Raw genomic sequence first — 20246 nt, 5'->3', positions numbered from 1 at the left:
CACCTGGGGATCCCCAGCCCTGGGCTTCCACCCCAGACCTCACTGCCTGGGGACTGAGACTTTGCTGAACCCTGTGCTGCGGGACGGAGCGCTGTGTGTCATGGTGTCTCTGAGCCGCCTAAGGACAACTGTCTCCTCAGGTTAGTCAGGATGAAACCTAAGAGCACGGAGTTTCCAGATGAAATACACACAGCACTTAAAATGAATGTTCACGGAAACAGGTGCTGTCGGAGTCCTGGTGAGGGTGTGGGGCTGCCGTGGACACCTGCATCGGGAGGTGACTGGAGTTTTCACAGCTCTGGTCAAGCACTTTTGACCCTGTGTTATCTGTGACTCTCCGTGCTGGAATCCCACTCTCCTCTGCTTTCACTTTCTACTTCAGTTATGTGTGGCTGGGATTTGAAGACATCAAGTCAACATCCACAGAAACAAAAAATTTATAAATTGAGTTTTTTTTTCCACACTGCAGAACAGGGATGAAACCTCAAGTCCCCAGTGTGTACCTCTGCCATGAGAATTACCTCTGCCCAGTGTCCACACTGCACAGGCCTGAGGAACTCAGGAGCCAGCTGTTATGAGACCCAGGGCTCCACAGGCCTGTGACATTCATCTCCTTCATCTCATCAGCTCATAAAGTGTGAGTGAAGGTCAGAGAGAATGAGAGGTCACAGGTTATGTAACTTCTACCACACTATCATCATTATTCTGCTTCATGATTAGTTACAGTTCCTTTCTCACTGTGATTTATTCACTAATGCAACTGTACCATGGCAGTGTGTAGACACAGGGAATCATGGTGTGTAGACAGGGATCAGTGCCCTGCTGTGCTCGGTCTCCACGGGGGTCTCTTCCCAGTGGAGAAGGGGGTCTACTGTGCTGAGACAAAGACCAGGTCCACACAGACATCTCAGGACTATGGACTGAAGATCCATGTAAAACACAACCACCTGGAGCCACAGAGGATCATCTGGGGAGGAACACTAGAGTCTGAGTGTAAGCACCAGGCTGTGAAGACACGATCCTGAGTGAAGAGGGGAAAAAAAATCTCAATTTACAGATGAGATTCCTGAGCATCAGGCTTGGCAGTGTGAGCTGCCCCTGCAGGTGAACACAGGAGCCTGGTCTCTGTGGGAGTCTGTGTGGTGCTTGCAGGCCAGCGCCTCTACTTTAAAGAGAAGCATCTCTCCACTGCATCCCCAACACGCATATTTGCCATTGGATTCCCAGAAGTGACTTTTCTTCTAAAAGATCCATGGAATCCTTCTTCTCTTCAGAAGGAGGAAGAGGAAGGTTGAGGAGAGAACTAAGTGAGTCTGGCCTGGGGGTCTCTCCTGGTGTTTTCTTGTTTTTTTTTTTTTTTTTTTTTTTTTTTTTTTTTTTTTTTTTTAAGACCAGGCTGGCCTTGAACTCACAGAGACAGGAAGCAGGCTTTCTTTCAGACCACTGACCAGTTCCCAAATCATGATAGAGAGACTTACTATTAGTTATGAATGCCTGGCCTTAGCTTAAACTTACCTCTAGCCAGCTTTTCCAAGTTAAGTGGACCTGTTTCTCTTCATCTATGTTTTTCCTCCGGGCTTTTTACCATTCTTTCCTTCCTTTAGTGTGTCTTACTTTTCTGCTTCCTCTGTGGCTGTCTGGGTAACTGGGTGGTTGCCTGGCTGACCTATCCTCTCCTTCTCCCCCTTCTTTTCTTCCTTTTCTCTCTGCCCCACAGCCCGGCCCATCCCCCCTTGCCTAGCCATTGGTTGTTCAGCTTTTTATTAGACGAATCAGGTGTCTTAGGATGGCAAGGTGAGACATGTGTTGTGCAGTGTTCAGTTCTTGTGGGTCCTTGGAAAATATGGTCACTCTAGGATGAATTTTAGCCTTCGTGGCGACAGGGGAGTCAGCCTCTGGACAACTGAACAGCTGTAGCTTTGCAAAAAGGATTTTTATAGCTATACAATTTACATCTTTAGCAAGTCAGTTTCCATATACCAAAACCTCTTATCTAACGCTGTCCAAACACACAAATGGCAAAGCAATTCCCATTCCCAGGACATCTCTGTTTTCCTCCTACAACCAACTTTTGCATAGGCTTTGAACCTTTAGGAAATCATGGTGATATTTACATACCTTAAGCCTAAGGTACCCTACACAAAAGGTAGCAGTCACAAAAGGCAGATCAAAGCTGGTGCTAACACTCCAGAATCAAACCAGCTGCAGAGTTCTGCAGAAACTCTTGCTACAGAAACAGCAGCACATCTTTACATAATTAAACAAATACAACATAAACAAATGTGACACATCTTTATATAGTTAAAAAATAATATTCCACAACAGACCCACCTGCCTGTGCATCCCAAGTCCCGGGATTAAAGGCTTTTGTCACACACCTGGCTTAATTACTTTTCTAGGGCTGTAAGAAGACACTGTGAACCTGGCAACTTATAAAAGAAAGTTTAATTTGGGCCTCAGTTTTCAGAGAGTTTGAATCCAGGATGTTAGAGGAAAGGTGTGGTGGCAGGAAGAGCTGAGAGCTCACATCTCAATCCACAAGCAATTGTCAGAGTCACTGGGAATAGTGGGGGTCTCTTAAAACCTCCATGCCCAGCCCTGGTGACACACCTCCTCCCACACAGCCACACCTCCTGATCCGTCCCAAGCAGTTCCATCAACTGGAACTGAAGTATCTGTAGCTGGAGTTTACTCTCTGGGTCCTACCAAGCACCGGAAGTCCCACAGCCCACTTATGGAATAAACACACAGACACTTATATTATTTACAAACTGTATGGCTTTGGCAGGCTTCTTGCTAACTGTTCTTGTATCTTAAATTAACCCATTTCTAAAAATCTATACCTTGCCACGTGGCTCGTGGCTTACCGGCATCTTCACATGCTGCTTGTCATGGTGGTGGCTGGCATTGTCTCCCCAACTCAGCCTTCCACTTCCCAGAATTCTCCTCTTTCCTTGTCCCACCTATACTTCCTGCCCGGCCACTGGCCAATCAGTGTTTTATTTATCCAGAGTGATATTAACAGCACTCCCCCTTTTCTTTTTTTTCTCCAAAAAGTAAGGTTTTAACTTTCACATAGTAAAATTACAGATAACAAAACAATTACCAAACAAGAATTACAGTTATAATATCCAGTCTATTTAGAGTTTATTTGGCAAAATTAAAGAAGATATCCTATCTATCTTATATTTGTGAGTCTAAGGTTTTATATCTAACTTATCTTTATCATAACTAAGGAAAATTGTAACTATCTAGCTTTAACTAAATCAAAGACCTCATAAGGATGTAATACTACCTGAGAAACGGGAGAAGGATGCAAGCAACTGTCGGGCATCTTGCAGGGTAGACAGAGACAGCTAGCAGCCTAGACAGTCATCCAAAATTCTCTTGTAAAGTTGGGGCATCTGTCTTTAGCCCACAGGCCTAGAGTCTCTCAGTCACTTTTTTTAGTGTCCTGTAGAATGTTTCCTCTGTGAAGCAGGAACCTGAAGAACCATTTTGTCAAGCAAAGTTCAGTGGTCACCTTTTTATGGATCTTGTATGTCGAGTTGATCAAGCAGTCTAGGCAAGAACAGTTTCTTGCCCAAATGGCTATTTTTGCCAAGGTGAAGATAAACTCCATATGGAGTGTCTTCAATGTCCATTCTTCTCTCTGAAGTAAATCGGTGCTGCCAGGAGCAGACCTGTCTCACTGTCCAGAAAGTCTAAGTTTTTAAAATATTTTAAATGCCATATTCTGTAAGTCTTTGAAGTATTTGAAGATTACCTATCTATCTGAAATATATCTATGTATACCTAGAAGACTTCACTAACATAGCTACGAGTATGATTATCACAGATGACTAATTATTAATCTGTTTTTAATTATCCATTACAATTTTACATGAACTGTACAAACATAACACCTCAAACAAGAGTAGAAATATACACAGTATAACAAAATTAACTTTGAATTTGTATTGATAAACTAAAATCCTTAGAAATGTAAAACATTTTAAACAAGTTGTTGCTCTTTAAAAGTAGGTTCATTAATCTACCCTTTTATCCTATCATCTCTATATCCTATATATCTATATCATATCCCCTTTTCTTTTTTAGAAAGAGATCACATTTATAATCTACCTGTTTTAAATAAAAATATTGGTTTTTCTCTGTCTCACTCCAGAGGGCTCTTTTGATTTGGGACACAACAATCTCTTAACCTTTTTTTTTTTTTTTTTTGACATGAATGTGAAATATATATTATTTTATTTATTTACATTATTTATTATATATTATTATAAATGTTTAATATTTTATTCATTTGTATTATTTATTATTTATTATAAATATATCATATTTCATTTATTCATATCATTTTTTCTATACATTGTTATGAATGTATATATTTTTTTTTTCATTTTTTTTATTATTATTATTTTACAACACCATTCAGTTCAACATAATAGCCACAGATTCCCCTGTTCTCCCCCTCTCGCCCACCACTCCCCCCAGCCCACCCCCCCATTCCCACCTCCTCCAGATCAAGGTCTCCCCCGAGGACCGGGGTTGACCTGGTAGACTCAGTCCAGGCAGGTCCATTCCCCCCTCCCAGACTGAGCCAAGTGTCCCTGCATAAGTCCCAGGATTCAAACAGCCAACTCATGCAACGAGCCCAGGACCTGGCACCAATGCACAGCTGCCTCCCAAACAGATCAAGCCAAATGACTGTCTCACCCATTCATGGGGCCTGATCTAGTTGGGGGCCCCTCAGCCTTTGGTTCATAGATCCTGTGCTTCCATTCATTTGGTTATTTGTCACGGTGCTTTATCCAACATTGGCTTCAACAATTCTCGCTCATATAAACCCTCTTCTTTCTCACTAATTAGACTCCCAGTGCTCCACCAGGGGCCCAGCCGTGGATGTCTGCATTCAGATTCCTCAGTCCTTGGATGGGGTTTATGGCACCACTATCTGGGTGTCTGGCCATCCCATCACCAGAGTAGGTCAGTTCCTGCCGTCTTGCGACCATTGCCAGCAGTCTTTTGCGGGGGTATCTTTGTGGATCTCCGTGGGCCTCCCTAGCTCTCTGCTTCCTCCCCTTCTCACCTTCTCATGTGGTTTTCATTTACCATGGTCTCCTATTCCTTGTTCTCCCTCTCTTTTCTTGATCCAGCTAGGATCTCCCACTCTCTTTCCCTCGACTGTCGCCCTTCATTGTTCCCACTCATGACCAGGCTATTCATGTAGATCTCGTCCATTTCTCCGTGTGTTTTTTTTTGGGGTCCCGTTTTCCAGGTAGCCTCACTGGTGATGTGAGTAGCAGTCCAGTCATCCTTGTTCCACATCTAGCATCTTCCTATGAGTGAGTACATACCATATTTGTCTTTCTGAGTCTGGGTTACTTCACTCAGGATGATTTTTTCTAGATCCATCCATTTGCCTGCAAACCGTGTAGGCAAACTGTGTAGGACCGTGTAGGACCGTGTAGGACTGTTCTACCTTCTCTTGGTAGTTTGGCAGTCACTTTTCTTGTGTCCTGCTGGTCCAGTTTGGACAGTAACTGTCAGCAATTGAAGCAAAGGCAGTTTATTTGCCCACATGGGTAGTTTTTGCCATAACAAAAACAAACTTCACACAGAGTTTCTTCAATGCCCATGATCTTTTTTGGAATATATTGGTGAAACCAGGAGCAGACATATCTCACTGTCATGAAAAGTCTTAAGTTATTAAAACACATTAGTGCCATATTCTGCAGGTGTTTGAAGATTACCTCTCTATCTGAAATATATCTTTGTATACTGCCACACCAACTCCAGTGTCGTCCGTGTGACATGAACAATTATGTCAATAATAGCGGACGGGAGATACGTGTCCCACGGGACTAAGCTCCCTGGAGGTCCCTGGCAGAGTACCCGTGTTATGTCTCGTTCTCGAAGGAGACGTGCTTCAGAGATCATGAGCTCCCTGGGCTATGGGTTCTGTATAACTGCTTTTCTGATAATGTTCTAATTGGTCTATAAAACACAGCCAAAATTAATGAATGCTTGGGTTGTGAACTGTGGAGGAAAGGGGAAGCTGGACATGGACCTTATTTAGATATAGCAGAATAAACTATTCCTTAAAGACCTCAAGCCTCAAGCCGCTAGATAATAGAAAGTATAATAGTTCAGGCACTTCTAGGGATGAACACTCACCCACTAGGAATCCTTTAGGAATCCCAACTAAAGTGATTTATGGCAGAAAACATTATCTCATAGGAGGCAGATGGTGGGCCCCTCTGTTGAGGAAGTTCAGCATAGAAAACTTAAGGACAACAGCAGAACCCCTTCCCCTTACAGGTGTAAAAGTACAAGTGTCCATATTCCAGCAGGTAAAAAGGTTTTATATTAGAAAAGATATATGGTAAAGAACTGAAGAAATACTTAGGGAGGATCTGCAGCATACAAATTGGCTAAATGGGTCATGAGAACCAGAAAAGTAAAAATGAATAATAAACTAGCGAGTGGCTGAGATAAAGATGAAGGACACAGCTGCAAGAAGCCTACACAAGTCTAGGAACTGTACTAAGTTTAAAAAATACAGACTGCTCTTTGGGTCACAAAGTTCTTGTGAGTGAAAGGATATGTCTAGCGCCGATTAGTAACTGTGTGCTTGAAGTTTTTTAAAGATGATGTAATTGAATTATTGCCAAGCTCTTGTTGTTCCTTGTATGACTTGATAGTTTTCTTTTCTGTATATAAACTACTGATTTGCAGAAGTAAAATTGCAGCAGCTTCAAACCACTTTTGAGTGTGTTTGTTGTCTGTCTGTCAGTCGCCGAATCCTTGCCTTCCTGACTACCCAAGCCCTGATTCTCCTACGGTCGTGGTACTCCCGGTGGGCCAGTCCGTGGCAGATGGCGCCCGAACAGGGACTTGGGACAGGTAATTCTTTCTCTCCTCTTTTTCTTTCTTTTAAGGTTTAGGATCGGCTCTTGCCAGGAAGCTGCAGTTCCGCCGATAAAGGATGATCGGTTAAGGGCAAGTAATCTTAAGGTAGTATGGGGCAACATGAGTCAAAACAGGAAAGGCTGTTTATTATATTAAGGCTTACATGGATGCCTCACCAGCATTTGTCCAAGGTATGGCATATGCTGTAGTTATGAAAGGGCAGAGATTTAGTGACTATGTAAAGAAAATATATGGGGGCAGCAATAATCTATCCCCAGAACCCACCTGTTTCAAGTGTGGGCAAGCAGGCCACATGCAAAAGGCATGTAGAGTAAGGCAACAAGGACCGTACGGCTCCTGGATTATGTTCACGGTGTCAGAAAGGAAGACACTGGAGGAATGTATGCAAATCCAAGTTCCACAAAGATGGAACTCCTTTAACAGGAGAAAAAGGGTTTTAAGAGCTCCCTTGATAAAAAGTAGATGAGGAACTAGAATGGGATAAAAAGATAATAATTATAAATAAGTCATGGGCCATAAAGAGTTTAAGAAAAAAGACTCTTTATAGATATAAAACAGAACTTTATAAAAGCTATGGGCCATAATGAGTCTAAATAAAAAAGATTCATTATAGATATAATACAACATATTAAAAAAAACCTACAAAATCTTATAATAAAGATAGACTTTCACCTTATGCCATCTGCTCTGTTTCTTAGGAATGATAATAATAATAATAATAATAATAATAATAATAATAATAATAATTAATAATAATAATAATAAATAGGGAGAGAGTTAAATATTATAATTTATGACTCTTAGGCATATCTGGTACTGCCTGTGAAACAGTTTTATCTGGAGACCCTCTTTTAAGATGGTTCCCTGTTAAATTCTAAAAGGTGATTCTCTCACCCATCCTTACCTTAATCCTAATACTGGGGATAATTCTACCTTCTCATTTCTCCAGCTGTTTTCTCCCTTTTCTGCTCTGAGCATATGTCTCTCCTCTTCCTCTGGGTAAGTGTCACTATGGAGCTCCCTGTTTTATTGACTTCTACTAGAAAAATCACACCGGTGTGTCAGGAAGCCTCCTTTATCCCTACCTGGGCCCCCATCACATGGAGAGGGACGCCTCTCCTCTGTGATTTGGGATATTTCTATCTGACAAGTCTTTCAGTCTGTTTGGAGACATCCTGGATTGAAACTCTTGTTACCAGGACATTTACCCTCTCAGCTCCCTCCTTTAACTTCCTTACCTCTCCCTAAAAACTGCCTGCATTCTCCAATTCTCATTTAACTCTGAGAATCATTCCACTTGACTGTTTGGAATAAACTTTTTCTCCTATTACCCGTGAAACAGCTATTTTGATTCCCTTATTGTATCTGTTTTCATTCATAGTATGCTAGAAAAGAGTTAATAAAATTTTCAATATCCCTATATATAATACTTATGATTCAAAGGTTTTATTTCATTGCTAAAATAATTTCAATTCAAAATAATTACTTTAAAGCTAAATCTAATAGAGTTAAAACAAAGTTCCAAAAGATAACTAACTTATACTATAAACTGTTAAGAAAAAATTCACTGAAATTGTGAATTATTGAGGATAATTAAAAATACAAATGACTAATTATCCAGCTACTACAAGTTACTAGTTTAAACTACAAACTGTTACAAATAACTTTTACTCAAATTATGAGCTATTAAAGATAATTATAAGGATATAAATTAATGCTTGATTATCATATAAATGATCAACTTCTCTAATGTACTTAAAACTAAATTTATAAACATACTAAATATGATAAATAACTTAAAAAATTCCTGACTCAGCCCCCTGGCATTTAAAATGTTTAAGTGTCCCACTATACATGAAACTATACTATGCCTCTTACTTACCACCAGGGCTTTGTTCAAATTACACTTTTGGGTCATTTAGATTACATTTTTAATTTCCAGGTCTAAAAATAATTTGTCTTGTTATCAAATTCCAAATAGAGGATAGCTCACCAAACAAGTTTCAAAGTAACTTTTTATTATTCCTTTGTTTAAAGGAACCCACTGTACAATAACTACTTTAATAATCAACAATCAATGTTTCTTGCTAAATAATTGAACAGAAAGATATAAAAATTAAGCTTAAACTATAAGGATAAAAATACCTTAAGACATAAAAAAGGTGTTTTTTATAATATAAATACACAAGTTCATATAAGGTCTGAGATATAAAAGCTTAAGTTATAACATAGGTCAAGAAAAATAAATGATACAAGGTATACAGGCCATTGAACAGTTAGTGCAAGAACGATTAGAAAAAGGACATATTGAAGAGAGCAATAGTCCTTGGAATACTCCTGTCTTCGTAATAAAAAATAAGTCAGGAAAATGGAGATTGTTACAAGATCTTAGAGCTGTAAATGCTACAATGGTAGACACGGGGGCCCTGCAGCCAGGGTTACCTTCTCCTGCGGCAGTGCCCAAAGGATGACATATTATAATTATTGATCTTCAAGATTTTTTTTTACAATTAAACTACATCCAGATGATTGTAAAAGATTTGCCTTTAGCATTCGATTAGTAAATTTAAAGAGACCCTATCAAAGATTTCAATAATGGGTCTTGTCACAAGGAATAAAGAACAGTCCTTCTTTGTGCCAAAAATTTATAGATCAGGCTCTTTTGAAGGCTAGGGATCACTTTTCAAATGCTTACATCATTCATTATATGGATGATATCCTACTGGCTCATCATACTATGTCAGTACTGGAGAAATTGTTACAGTGTGCTATAGAACAACTGACCTATTTTGGATTAGTTATTGCCCCTGATAAAATTCAGAGAGATAAGCCATTAAGTTATTTAGGGCAATGGATACATAATGATTATATATGTTCTCAAAAAATAAATCTCAGGTTGGATAAGTTACAGACATTGAATGATTTTCAAAAATTGTTAGGAAATATCAACTGGATTAGACCCTGTTTGAAAATTACTACAGGAGAATTAAGTCCATTGTATTCTTTATTACAAGGAGATGCTGACCCAAGATCTCCTCGTGTCCTTACTTTTGAGGCTTTATGAGCCTTAAAATTGGTAAAAAGACAGTTAGATAGAACAAAGTTAAAACAATTTACATATGAAAAGAAATGGTCTTTTATTATTTTCAGGACACCCTATACTCCTATGGGGTGTTTATGGCAAGAAGGAATTCTAGAGTGGATACATCTTCCTCATGTACAGTCAAAAATGTTGGCCTCCTCTCCTTATCTCTGCTTCCTGTTAATTATTAAAGCTAAACAAAGAGCTAAGGTATTATTTGGTAAGGAGATGGATGATATTATTATCCCTTATAATAAGCTACAATTTAAAAGTCTCTTAAAGAAAGATAAAAACTGGGGTATAGCCTTACAAGGATTTACAGGGCAAATTATCTTTATCCTAAGCATCCCCTTATAGAATTTTTTAAGGAAGCTAAAGTTATTTTTCCTACAAAAACCTCTTCACAGCCTTTGGAAGCTGCTGTCTGTATTTTTACAGATGGTTCCTCTAATGGAAGGTCTATGTTTTACATCTCTGGCAGATCTCCGTTACTTAAAGAAGGAACTCAGATATCTGCACAACAGGCAGAAATAAGAGCTGTCTTGCTTGCATTTAGATCTGTTCCAGAAAAATTTAACCTGTATACAGACTCAAAATATGTGGTTAATCTGTTTCCAGCTATTGAGACTGCTTTATTATCAGGACATTCTCATATCTTGCCATTATTGCAGGGACTACAAAATTTAATCAGGCAACAAAAAGAGAGGTTTTACATAGGACATATTAGGGGACATACTGCCCTGCCAGGACCTCTGCGTGAGGGCAATCATTTAACAGATGCATTAACCAAGGGATGTATTATAAATATAACTAAAGCTAAGGAGAGTCATAAACTACATCACCAGAATGCTTTGGTTTTTAAAAGATGTTTCAAATTACTAAAAAACAAGCTCGACAAATTGTTAAGAATTGTGGGAATTGCCCTCAAGTATATCATCCATTAAAGTGGGGGTCAATCCTCATGGGTTGAAGCCTCTGTCTTTATGGCAGATGGATGTCACCCACATTCCTAAATTTAAAAAATTGACTTATGTTCACGTCACAGTGGACACTTATTCCCCTATGTTGTTTACATCAACAAGAACAGGTGAGACAGTAAAAAGATATCATTCAACATATGATACAAAGTTTTTCAGTTATGGGACTCCCCCACAGGTTAAAAACTGACAATGCCTCTGCTTATGTCTCTAAAGCTTTTAATCAATTTTTACAAAAATGGAGTATCTTGCATAATACAAAAATCCCCTATAACCTACAACGGTAAACAATAATTAAACATTCACATCAAATGTTAAAGAATCAAATAGCTCGTTTAAAGACAGCTAATGTGTATTTCTCTCCAAATCATTTGTTATCTCATTCTCTCTTCGTTATCAATCATTTAAATGTTAATGAACAGGGAGATTCCCCAACTATGATTCATTGGGGAGGACCGAAAAATACGGCCCTCCCGAAAATAATGTGGAAAAGACCTGTTAACCCGGCACCTGGAAAGGTCCGGATTTCTTAATTTCCTCTGGGAGAGGATATGTATGTGTTTTTCCTCAGGATGCCAACTCTCCAGTCTGGATCCCAGATCGGCTTGTCCGACCGGCTCCTTTCTCCTCTCGAGAAGGCAGCAGAGAAAGCGAAAACAAGAACAGAAAAAGACAAAAGGAAAACTACAACACCTCTCGCTGACTCCTCGAAGCCTGCCAACTTGGACACAATTGAAGAATCTGACTCAACAGGCCACGGAACTTGTGACCACACAGAATAAGCCACAGACCCCTAAATTTATTTTTCTTGCTCTTTTATCTATCCTTGCAGCTCAGGCTGACACCGTCAATGGGGACAGTTTTTGGGCTTATATACCTAAACCACCCCTCATTCACCCAGTAGGATGGATGAGTCCTGAGTCAGTAAAAGTCTTAACCAATGACTCGTTGAGACTAGGGGGTTCCCAGGATTCAGATCAAAGATTGAATAGCTCTGCTTATCTAACCTATGAAGGGAGAACTGATTCACTTCCCATCTGTCTGACTTTGAAAGGCTCTCCTCCCTTCGGTTGTCTTCAGCTTAGTTATAGAACATTCATTACTGATTCTCCAGATAGAGCTGGATCTAAAGAAAATGATGATAAGAGATGGATTTGGGAAACTCGGCTGTTTACCTTGGGGCATGTTAATCATAATGAAACTTTCCAACAGGCTCCTTTTATGCCCTTGCCTTCTTGTATAGAGACTTATAGGGATAAGAATCGGTTCTGGGATGGGAGTCTTAATGGATATCCTGCTTGGCTTTCTTGTGGTTTTCCGCACTCAGCTACTAAGCAATCTCCACTGGGAATATCCTTGGAGATTTGGGACTTTTCTGCTTCTTCTGGCTCTTATGATTATAATTCATATTTAAAGAATAATATGAAGAAATTCCATAAATACAACCCAAAGGATTTAATGGGAGAAAAAATTCATCGCTGGTTCACTCCAGGTTATGTAGAGCCTATCTGGGTTGCTAGAGATCCTGAAACACAACAATATGTTAAGCATTATAATTTATTTAGATTGACTGCCAGTGCTAATGTTATTCTTCAGAAAAGGCCTAAGGAAACAGTTTCTATTCCTTATGCTGTCCGTTCATGTGTAAGCTATCCGTTTGCTATATTACTTGGTCATCCTATGCATGTAAATATTACTGTTGTAGATGGTTCTTATAGGATTTTTTGTCATATGTATCGCTTGACTAATTACATTGATTCAATTTTAGATAAGAAATTATCAGTTATTATTTTGGTTAAGAGACCACCTTATATTATGTTGCCTGTTGATCTGATGAAGGATTGGTATGAAAATTCTGCTTTACAGATATTGAAAAGTTTACATGCACTTATTAGAACTAAGAGATTTGTTGCTGCATTAATTTTAGGCATATCTGCCTTAATAGCTATTATTACCACCTTTGCTGTAGCTACCACCGCCTTAGTACAAGAAATCCATACTGCTCATTTTGTTAATGAATTAAATAAGAATGTTACCTTGGCTTTGTCAGAACAGTCCCTTATAGATAAGAAATTAAAAGCAAAGATTAATGTATTAGAAGAAGTGGTACTGGCTCTTGGACAAGATTTGGTTAATATTCAGAATAGATTAGAGACGAGGTGTCATACTGCATATCAGTATATTTATGTCACTCCTCTGCCTTATAATACAAGTCAAAGTTGGGAAAAGGTGAAGAATCATCTACAAGGAGTCTAGAAAGATTCAGATACCACTCATGACATGGAAGCTTTACAGAAAGATATCACGGCTATGAGTAAAGCTCATTTGGAGAGTGGCTCCTTGGATGCCTTAGCTCGTGATCTTGTGTCAAATGTCCGCTCTCTTAATCCTCTAGATTGGACACAATACTTTGCATTCATTGGGGTATTGATTCTTATTTTCTTTTGGTTGTGTTATTATTTACTTTTCTTTTTAAAATTATCCTATGTTCCCTACACACAGTGAGGTGTGATCTGCTGGAGCTGCGTCTTAAAAACAAAAAACGGGGAAATGCCACACCAACTCCAGTGTCGTCCGTGTGACATGAACAATTATGTCAATAATAGCGGACGGGAGATACGTGTCCCACGGGACTAAGCTCCCTGGAGGTCCCTGGCAGAGTACCCGTGTTATGTCTCGTTCTCGAAGGAGACGTGCTTCAGAGATCATGAGCTCCCTGGGCTATGGGTTCTGTATAACTGCTTTTCTGATAATGTTCTAATTGGTCTATAAAACACAGCCAAAATTAATGAATGCTTGGGTTGTGAACTGTGGAGGAAAGGGGAAGCTGGACATGGACCTTATTTAGATATAGCAGAATAAACTATTCCTTAAAGACCTCAAGCCTCAAGCCGCTAGATAATAGAAAGTATAATAGTTCAGGCACTTCTAGGGAATGAACACTCACCCACTAGGAATCCTTTAGGAATCCCAACTAAAGTGATTTATGGCAGAAAACATTATCTCATAGGAGGCAGATGGTGGGCCCCTCTGTTGAGGAAGTTCAGCATAGAAAACTTAAGGACAACAGCAGAACCCCTTCCCCTTACAGGTGTAAAAGTACAAGTGTCCATATTCCAGCAGGTAAAAAGGTTTTATATTAGAAGAGATATATGGTAAAGAACTGAAGAAATACTTAGGGAGGATCTGCAGCATACAAATTGGCTAAATGGGTCATGAGAACCAGAAAAGTAAAAATGAATAATAAACTAGCGAGCGGCTGAGATAAAGATGAAGGACACAGCTGCAAGAAGCCTACACAAGTCTAGGAACTGTACTAAGTTTAAAAAATACAGACTGCTCTTTGGGTCACAAAGTTCTTGTGAGTGAAAGGATATGTCTAGCGCCGATTAGTAACTGTGTGCTTGAAGTTTTTTAAAGATGATGTAATTGAATTATTGCCAAGCTCTTGTTGTTCCTTGTATGACTTGATAGTTTTCTTTTCTGTATATAAACTACTGATTTGCAGAAGTAAAATTGCAGCAGCTTCAAACCACTTTTGAGTGTGTTTGTTGTCTGTCTGTCAGTCGCCGAATCCTTGCCTTCCTGACTACCCAAGCCCTGATTCTCCTACGGTCGTGGTACTCCCGGTGGGCCAGTCCGTGGCAGTATACCTAGAAATCCTAACTAACATGACTATAAGTTTGACTATTATAATTAACTATTATAAAAAGATGAATAACTTTTTTCTGTTTTGTTTTGTTTTTTTGAGACAGGGTTTCTCTCTGCAGCTTTGGAGCCTGTCCTGGAACTTACTCTGTAGACCACACTGGCCTAGAACTCAGAGATCTGCTTCTGCCCTCCCAGTGCTGAGATTAAAGGCATGTGCCACCACTGCCTGGTCTTATTAATCTGTATTTTTAATTATACATTACATTTTTAATCAAGCTGTAAAAACACAATAACTTAAACAAGAGTAGAAATACACATACATTATAACAAAATTAACTTTAAATTGGTATCAATCAACTAAAACCATATCAATGTAAAAATATTTTGAGATTAACAATTGTTTTTTGAATTAAAGTAGATTCAATAATCTGCCCTTTCTCCCTATTATGATAATCTACCCCTTTTCACATCATTTCTATATCATATCCCCCTTCTTTTTTTTAGAAAAAGATTGACTATAACCAATAATAATTTGTAAACAATCCTCCTTGAATGAAATCAAACATTTATAACCAATATTTTGGGAATGTGGGCATAGTTTCTAGTCTACTTCCTATTGATTGGTGGATGCTGGAAATCTTTGAGGGACCCTGAGAAAATTAGGATAATTGTTAAGTCTTGGCTGGAGTATTTTGTGAGGCTAGATCATCTCATTCAACATCCTTGAAAGTGTTTTGAATGTTGGATCATCTGGGCCATTTTTATTGGTGTCTTGTCCCCTTGTTTTGAAAATATATAAACTTTTAAAGGTAACATACATATCTGTATTAACACAAATATAAACTGTGCATTGTACATAAGCCAGCCAAAGATAATTTTTTGCTTTATGTTTGAGCAGGTAAAGTACATGTCATGTGTCTTGTAGTTACTTTAGGTTTATTTTCTCATGTCTGTAGTCAGGATTTCATGGGGTCTTCCTTGATTAGATCTGATTTTCCTTAACCCAAAATGAATCCATAGCCTCTTATTTCCTATGGAAACAAAAGCATAAACTCTCCCCCAAAGTAACAAATTTTTTACTTAAATTTTGAAGTCAAGATAATTTAAAATATATAGGCTGGTTTAATTTAGGAGCTTTCACAATGAAATATCTCTCACCAATTAACAGTCAAGAAATCTAAAGACAACACAATAAAATATAAAATCTAAACTTGTTGTGTATTTCCCATCTTTACATGGCTTATCATATTTTTTATTACTCTATTTCCTTTTTAAGGACTTCACTATTATTTTTAAATCATCTTTTTAGTCTATGACTATTTCTATGCTGTGGATATTGCTCTATATATAAATAAAACACTGATGGCCAGTGACCAGGCAAGAAATAGGTTGCCAGGCAGGAAGTAGGTGGGACAAGGAGAGAGGAGAATTCTGGGAAGTGGAAGGCTGAGGGGAGAGACACTGCAGCCACCGCCATGACCAGCAGCATGTGAAGACGCTGGGAAGCCACCAGCCACGTGGCAAGGTATAGATTTATAGAAATGGGTTAATTTAAGATAAAAGAACAGTTAGCAAGAAGCCTGCCACGGCCATACAGTTTATAAGTGATATGAGCGTCTGAGTGATTATTTTATACATGGATTGTGGGACTGCGGGGCTTGGGGGACCTGGAGAGAAGCCCTCCAGCAACATTTCTATCCTTTCTTTTCTCTCTCCCAAGCCTACACACATTTTTCAAACACATTGTGACCCATTTAGAGGCCTTTTTGTCTGAATCTGTCCTTACTGTGTCTCTTTGACCCTAAATCCGCCAGGCAGAGCACAGCTGGAGACGCCTCTCTGTGCCGTTTTGGCCTGTGTCAGACTGCAGGAATCTGCCATGCTGCAGCTCAAGCCCATATGCCACAGCCAGGGGACCCATTTCTGTTCGGTGACTCACATGAGAGACATGAACTATGAAGCTGCTCTTGGCTTCATTTTCTGTGTGTATAGACCTTTTTTTTTTTAATAGCTTTCTCAGGTTTTATGTGGATTATGTGACTCATGTTGGGCCACCATATGTAAACAGCACTTTTCCTGTCCCAACTGCCCGGTCCCAAATAACAGACTCAGAGGCTGAATATGAATTATAAATGCTCAGTCAATAGCTCAGGCTTGTTACTAGCTAACTCTTACATTTTAAGTTAACCCATATGTCTTATTTATGCTCTGCCACCTTTATTAGCATGGCATGTTCTTCTCCTGCTCCCTCTGTATCTGACTGGTAACTCCTGACTCTTCCTTCTTCCCATCATCCTTTGTTTGTTCACCTCGACTAAACTTCCTGCCTGGCTACTGGCCAATCAACATTTTATTAAACCAGTTTGAGTGACAAATCTTTATAGTGTACAACAGGACTATTCCACAGCAGAATGGCCTTTTGAAGACACAGTTACAGGTAGTCAGGTAGGTGACAGCAGCCTGGATGGCTGAGCCAGGGTCTCTAGAAGGTGGTATATGCTTTGAATCAGCACCCAACATATGGTATAGTTTCTCCCATAGCCAGGATCCATGAGTCCAGGAGGCAGAAAAGGGAACAGTTCTACTCACTCTCACCCCTAGTGACCACCAGGAAAAATTTTCCTTCCTGTTCCTGCAACTTAAGTTTTGCTGGCCTAGAAGTTTTGTTCCAGAGTGGAGAGGACTGCCACCAGGAGACACAACAAACATTCCACTGAACTGGGAGCTCAGACTCCTCCTGGACACTTTGGACTTCTGATGCCCTTCAGCCAACAGACATAGAAAGGAATAATAGTGTCAGGAGACGTGATTGAGCCATATTTCCAAGGGGAAATTAATTTGATTCTCAGCAATGAAGATAAGAAAGATTATGCTGCCAGGCAGTGATGGTACACCCCTTTGGTCCAAGCATTCAGGAGGCAGGGGCAGGTGAACCTCTGAGTTTGAGGCCAGCTTGGTCTACAGTGGTTCCAAGACAGCCAGGGATACACAGAGAAACCTTGTCTTTAAAAACAAAGTGTCTTAGTTAGTGTTCTATTGCTGTAAGAGACACCATGACCACAGCAACTCTTATAAAGAAAAATGGTTGGCTGGGTGGTAGTAGTGGTGCATGCCTTTAATCTCAGCACTGGGGAAGCAGAGGCAAGTGGATCTCTGTGAGTTCAAGGCTAGCCTGGTCTACAGAGCGAGTTCTAAAATAGGCTCCAAAAATTACACAGAGAAATGCTGTCTTGAAAAACCAAAAAGAAAAAGGAAGGAAGGAAGGAAGGAAGGAAGGAAGGAAGGAAGGAAGGAAGGAAGGAAGGAAGGAAGGAAGATAAGAAAAAGAGAAAGGGAGGAAAAAGATGCTTATAGTTTCAGAGGTTCAGTCCATTATCATCACGGCAGGCAGATGTGGTGCTGGAGAAAGCTCAGAGTTCTACATATTGATGCACAGGCAGCAGGAAGTGAACTGTGCCTACACTGAAACAGCTACTTCCTTAAATCTCCCCAAATCTAATGTTTCTATAGGATCCCACTAAATGTCTTAAACCGTGGGGTGCCTATTGTCTCTTGGTCATTCTTGTATTGTAACTGGATGAACTAAGGTTCGTTTTCTAATAACCTTGGGCCCCTCTTCAGTTTCATCATGTCGTGGTGTGGTAGGTTCTTATCTAAGTTCCTCTTTCTATGTCTGAATTTTTTTTTATTTTCATTTTTTTTCTCTTTTTCCCCCAGGGCTGAGGACTAAACCCAGGGCTTTGTGCTTGCTAGGTAAGCGCTCTACCAGTGAGCTAAATCCCCAACCCCCTTATTTTCATTTTTAATCTTTCTAAGGCTTGTATTTTATCAATCAACTTTTCATATTTGTCACACAAAGCCACTATGACTATTATGGATAAAAAATGATTTACCACCAGGTGGTGGTGCAATCAACAAACAGCTGGATAGAAGGTCGGGGTGAGAGCTGAGAGCTCAGTGCAGGATGTTTCTATTGACAGATCAACAGTGTGATCACAGGATGATTCCATTGACAGATCAACAGTGTGATCACAGGATGGTTCCATTGACAGATCAACAGTGTGATCACAGAATGGTTCCATTGACAGATCAACAGTGTGATCACAGGATGGTTCCACTGACAGATCAGCAGTGTGATCACAGCATGGATCCATTGACAGATCAACAGTGTGATCACAGGATGGTTCCATTGATAGATCAACAGTGTGATCACAGCATGGATCCATTGACAGGTCAACAGTGTGATCACAGGATGGTTCCAATGACAGATCAACAGTGTGATCACAGGATGGTTCCATTGATAGATCAACAGTGTGATCACAGGATGGGTCCATTGACAGATCAACTGTGTGATCACAGGATGATGGAGGAGGAGGAGAAGTAAAGCAGGTCCTTGGGGACAAAGTCACCAAGTGGTTGAGAAGCCAGCTGGTGAATCAGTGAGAAGACAGATAGACAGACAGACAGACAGGTGCCAGCATCCCTCGATAGAGGAGCTTGGAGGAGGAGGAAGATGTAAGGAAACAGCAATCAGGAGCAGGGAAAGCATTCCCCCCTGTAAGAAACAAACATCTCTCACTTCAGAAGCTGCAGAGGAGATGCTGCCCCAGAGAGGACACATTCAGAGGAAGCCAGAGAAGAGAAGGCTCCAAGGCCAGTGAGGGCTGTGAAGGGCTGAGGTCCTTAGAGGGAAGGAGGGCAGGTGTGGGAGGGACAAGACAGGCTATGGAGGGGACAGAAGTGCAGACACAGTGTTGGGGAGGCAGTGTTAGGGGAGCAGGCAGAGTCCAGCTCCTGTGTTTGCTGTTAAGGACACTGGGGTGGGAGCAGGCTGGATTTCACCTGGTTCCTGTGATGGATGCTATGAAATACGGCGGCTGCTCAGCTTCCTGTTGCTCTGAGGTGTGGGGAGCAATAGAGTCCCAGCCTCAAGTTCCTGTTGCCTGGAATTGTCTGAGGTAATGCTTTCCATTCTACTTGAGAGGCTGAGGCAGGAGGATGGCAAGTGAATCCAACACCAGCCTGCTGTAGGATGTTCTGTATGTTAAATGTGTTGCTCTGATTGGTTAATAAATAAAACACTGATTGGCCAGTGGCCAGGGAGGATGTATAGGTGGGACAAGGAGAGAGGAGAATTCTGGGAAGTAGAAGGCTGAGGTAGAGAGATGCTGCCAGCCGCCGCCATGACAGGCGAGATGTAAGGTACCAGTAAGCCACAAGCCACATGGCAACTTATAGACTAATAGAAATGGGTTAATGTAAGATATAAGAACTAGATAACAAGAAGCCTGCCATGGCCATACAGTTTGTAAGCAATATAAGTCTCTGTGTGTTTACTCAGTTGGGTCTGAGTGGCGGGTGAGAGAGATTTGTCCTGCCTGTGGGCAAGGCAGGACTGGGGAAATCTCCAGCTACACCAACTGTGCAATTCAGTCAGACCTCTTCTCAAAGCAGAAATTAGGGGGGGGAAAGGGAGCTGGAGAGATGTCTCCATAGTTAAGAGTACTTGTTGCTCTTACAGAGGACCCATGGGAAGGAAACTCATAAGTGTAATAGTATTGGAGAAATTATTTTGGCCACTCCACGTAGTTAAAAGGATATTT

The 20246-nt window shown here is 40.2% G+C and overlaps 1 long non-coding RNA gene across 1 annotated transcript; it reads left to right on the top strand.

Moving 5' to 3' along the window:
- The first annotated feature begins 75 nt into the window (after window positions 1-75).
- LOC143269914 (uncharacterized) lies at window positions 76-15853 on the top strand. Its single transcript, XR_013046710.1, has 2 exons — window positions 76-6906; window positions 11564-15853. It is a non-coding gene; the product is annotated as an uncharacterized LOC143269914 (long non-coding RNA).
- The last annotated feature ends 4393 nt before the right edge of the window (window positions 15854-20246 follow it).

Source organism: Peromyscus maniculatus, chromosome 21 (genome assembly GCF_049852395.1).
Source record: "Peromyscus maniculatus bairdii isolate BWxNUB_F1_BW_parent chromosome 21, HU_Pman_BW_mat_3.1, whole genome shotgun sequence".
Taxonomy (NCBI): Eukaryota; Metazoa; Chordata; class Mammalia; order Rodentia; family Cricetidae; genus Peromyscus; species Peromyscus maniculatus.
The sequence above is the reverse complement of the archived record's forward strand: the minus strand, read 5'-3'. Positions and strand labels throughout refer to the sequence as shown.